This window comes from Triticum aestivum, chromosome 1D (genome assembly GCF_018294505.1).
Source record: "Triticum aestivum cultivar Chinese Spring chromosome 1D, IWGSC CS RefSeq v2.1, whole genome shotgun sequence".
Classification (NCBI taxonomy): Eukaryota; Viridiplantae; Streptophyta; class Magnoliopsida; order Poales; family Poaceae; genus Triticum; species Triticum aestivum.
The window spans coordinates 119,806,649-119,811,386 of NC_057796.1; positions in this window are offsets into that span (position 1 = coordinate 119,806,649).

Below are 4,738 nucleotides of genomic sequence, written 5' to 3' on the forward strand. Positions count from 1 at the left end.
CGACGACGAGACCGCGTGTGGGCGCGCGCGCAGGAGGGTCAGACGAACCGCGGGCGTAGCACAACAGCAGTAGCGGGACCGCGCGCGAGGAGCAGCGGCAGGCGCACGGCGAGTGTGGCCACGACACCGGCGGCGGCGAAGGCGCGCGGGCGGCAGCGGATGCAGTGAGCGCGAGGCGGCGGGCACGCGCGGGCAGCAGGTGTTGGGCGCAGCACGTATGGGTGGCTGCAGAGAAGCGCGGGGAATGACGGTCGTCGCTGAAGCAACAATGGGCGACACGGGTAGTGGAGAGCAGCGGTGCATCAGCAGCAGTAGCAGCAAGCCAGCCGAGAGGGGCACGCGGGCGTAGCGGCCAGCAGGGGCGCGGGTGAGCGGGCGCACGACGGCGGTTGCGGCCAGGAACGAGGCGGGGCGCGACAGGCGCGGGCGGCGTGCGCAGGGGCACGGCGAGGCGACGTCTGCAGGGGGTTCGAGCGGGGGGAGGGGGTGGAGAGCGGGGAATGGAGGGGGCTCACAACGATGCAGGGACGAGCTCGACGGAGGCGGGGGGGGGGGGGGGGGGGGGGGGGCGTAGCTGTGGATGTGGATCGAGCGGTGATGCGCGGCGACCGCAGAGAGGAAGAAGACGCGCGCCATGCGGGACGGCTCCCCGGCTTCGCTTCGGGGGCGTGAGCGACGAAGGCGATGGTGCCGGAGCCCCCTTGACTCGTCGAGTGTGGCGAGCGGGAAGCGGTGGCCATGTGCACGGCAGTAGTGCGGCGGCGACTACGCTCGGACGATCATCGGCGGGAATCTAGGGGAAGAGGGGGAGAAGTGCGAGAGGGAGTGGCGCTAGGGGAAGGCGAGCGTGGCCTTGTAGCCGTCTTACATGTTAATTACCTAGAGAATATTTGCAACCCAACGGACATTTTTTCCCTTTAAATTTTGAAGAAATAATTTTGACATGTAATTTGAATTTGAATTTGAGTTTGATTTGGGACAAAGTGATGATTAACAAATTAATTGTGATGACTTGGCAGTCATTAGCAAAAGTTTAATGTAACATGATTATCGGGGTGTTACGACATCTCTATAGACTTTTACCCCTGAGATATTTCTACTTTCCTCTGCATGTGTAAGTAGAGCATTCAGCCCCTCTGTGCACAACAAGAAAAGATATAGTGATAACAGGTCACCCTGCCTCAATCCCCTTGTAGGCTTAAAGGTCTGACTTTTCTCCGCATTAATTCTATTCTGTATTCGACAGTTGAGACGCATTGCATAATAAAGTTCACCCGATTTTGACGAAAACCTAGTCTCAACATAATCTCCTTCAAATGGGTAACCTCTAGTGAGTTGCTCATTAGTTAAGGGGTACCCCAGCAAATGGCACTCCCCACATTCTTTGTTTAACAAATGGGGCGCTGCATGTGCGCCACTTGTCGCGACCAGAGAATTTTTGTTTTTCATAGATTCATTTTCTTGAAAACATTTTATCTCTTGAACCGTGCGTCCAAAAAAGATCATTTTTCACTATTGCATTTGTCACTTAGAGATATTCAAAAGTAGACACCTTGTTAATAGATTTCGATGAACTTTTTTCACGAAAAAAATGAAATCGGGAAAAAAATCAAAAACTATAAAAACATTTCTACAATATCATAATAAGAAAAGCGAAAAAGCGATTTGCACAAAAAAACTGAATACAAAAAAGGAAGGGCAAACCGGAGCCTGGAAGCAGGGTTACAATTAGAGCATAGACCATGTTTTCTCCCTTTTTCGGAGAAGTTGTGCTTTTGAGGAAACAAATCTATCCTTTCATGAGAAGGAAATCTGTGCTTCTTGTGGAAACACATATTTTCTCTTTTTCAAGAAGCACAACTATGTATTTTACGGAAGCAAATTTGTACTTACATGATGCTTCTCGTGGAAGCATAAATTTGCTTACATAAGAGACAAATACGTGTAAATTCTCCAAAATTTAGGAAAACCAAGCAAAAATTGAAAAGCCAAAACCCCCAAAAAAAACTCATATAAAATATGAAAACGCATATAGAGAACAAAAAAAAATCCAAATAGCACGCCTAGCACGCATATGTGAGGGCGACTGGACGCACTACTCGTCGTGCTCCCAAGTCATCAAAATGACCCCTAAAAGTCCCCACAAGGGATAACCTCGAGTTAGTTTCTCCCCTAATATCCTGGCCGGTGCGGCACAAACTAGCAGCTGCGCCTAGCAAAAAGGCTTCCCAAAATCGTTGGCCCAATATAATAACAAATTAAAAACACACAAAGCGAAAAAGAAGGGGCTAAACTACGTAGTTTTTTGACTTGCCGCTCGTAGTTGTTTCAGTCGCTACCTGTTAATGAAATGAACTTGCGTATTCATGAATAAGCCCAACAACCACTACAGCGCAGCCGCACCCCCACCAGCCGGCACCACAGCAAGGGCTGTCACGCGCGTGAGGCCACCATCCGCGCCACCCCCCTCTGCCGCTGCGTCGAGCACCCTCCCCGCCGCCGCCACCCCCACCGTCACCAGCGCAAAGGAGCAGCGGCAAAGGCGACCCCGTCGCCGAGTTCTTCAACGACAGAGACATTCAGCTCCCACCCCCGCCGCGCGTCGAGCTCGGTCAGGCGGAGCTGGAAGAGGCCATTGCGGGCGCCCTTGCCGCCCCGCTCGAGTTCGACGAAGACCACGCAGACGCCAGCGGTGCAAAGGCGATGACCACCGGTGGGCCCATTGCATGTAAATCTGAGAATGGTTTCATACTTAAACCATACTTGAACCATACCCGTACATGTATCTCTCAAAACCATACTTGAACCATACCAGTTTAATGCCATTTTCAGCCCAACCAAAACTAAACCCTCTATTTTTTACCCAATACATAACCGTGGGTTTAAACCCAATACATAACTATGGGTTTGCTTCAATGTATATATGATTGCACAAATCGACATGTTAAGAAGCAAATGGCATAGAAAAGGCATAAGTGCATCTACAACAGTTTGGGAACAAAGTTATTGTTGAGATACAGTCAACAGACAGGAAGAGTCAAAAAGACAATGCCCACGACTGGAAAGCTCACTGACAAGTGTATTAAAACCAATTGCTTCGCTAAAGCACAAGCAAACACATTCGATTTGCATGTGGTGTTTCCCCATAATACAGAATTACATAGTGTATCGCAGCATGTACGCGGATCAAAGATACTCGTTGTCGATGCGTCCTTGCTTATTGCACATAACCAATGCCCACAAACCGGTTTGGACCCATAGTTTATAGCCCTTAATAACCAAATTGTTTAAGCCCATAACCAGCTATATTCAAATTGGTTTCTTCACATACCCAAACCAAAACCAAACTAAAAAAGATTCAGCCCAATAAAACCTGAACCAATCACACCCAAAGTAAGAACAAAACCGTTTCACCCAGTTTTCTAATAACCATTCTCAGGTTTAATTGCATGCATGCAATCCGACTCGGTCCACGCGTGCAAGACCACGACTCCCCCAGCCGAAACCACGACCGAGCTCGGGGCGGTGATGCATCAGGTGCAGCAGATGCAGATTGGGCAAGGCGGCACCGCCACACGATTCCTCTTCCGCGATACCCCAGCACTGTAGGAGATATGCCCTAGGGGCAATAATAAATGCTATAATTTATCTCCATGTTCATTATTATGTTTATGTTCCATGCTATAACTGTTGTGGTTCCCGAGCCCGTATATCCATAAAGGCTCTGGGGAAAACTCACGTGCACGTGTGGAATAATAAACGGTAAAATGTATTCCTAGTCATGCCTCTAAGACTAGCTCAAGTGTTGCATGATGATTATGTTTACCCAATCATGGGCATGTCTATGCCAGCAATTTTGAGGGCACAATGTTAAGAGAACATTTGTGTTGAATCGACCCGGATTGATGTTATGCTATGAGATTCATTCATCACAAGTTAATGGTAAATAACACAGAGATGGTTAACGTTTGCATGATTCCTTAGACCATGAGAGTATCGAGTTTCTTCATGCTTGCTTCATGAACTTTGGGGTTTGTTAAACGTCATCCGTAAATGGGTGGCTATTACGGCGGCTTACGGGTTCATGGAAAAGTATGTCAAGTAACTTGATAGCTCAAGATTGGGATTTGCTCCTCCGACGAATGGAGAGATATTATCGGGCCCTCTCGATGTTACGGTATCCATCATCGTCTGGCTAGACACAGTGTGATTTGATCACAGGGATGCCGGAACATGGAAACGAGAAAAGAGAACAAAACCAGTAACGAGGTAACTAGCATAGTGGACAAGTTGTTGATCCACGGGAATGCAAGTAAATCTCACCTCGGGTCTTTGTAAGATATCGCGAAGCACAAGAATAGCTCACTGCAACTGGAGGTTCACTCGAATATTTATTCGTGTGGGTATAGGGGTCAATATGGGTGTCCACGGTTCCGATGTTGATCATTGATCGGAAGGGGTTCCGGGTCATGTCTATACTTCACCGAACCTATAGGGTCACATGCTTAAGGGTCATCTATGTGCTGAATACTAGACAGGGAGTCTGAGAGAAAATCACTGAAAAAGTTTCGGACACTGAAAAGTTTCGAACAGCGGAATCGTACCGCAGAGAGAGGTCATCGGATAAGTTTTGATGATACCGAAAAGTTGTTTCGGGATATACCATTAAGTCAAATTGGTTTTGGCACATGCCTGATAATTCTTGGAGGATGCCAGAATCATTCTGAAAGCTTTTTGG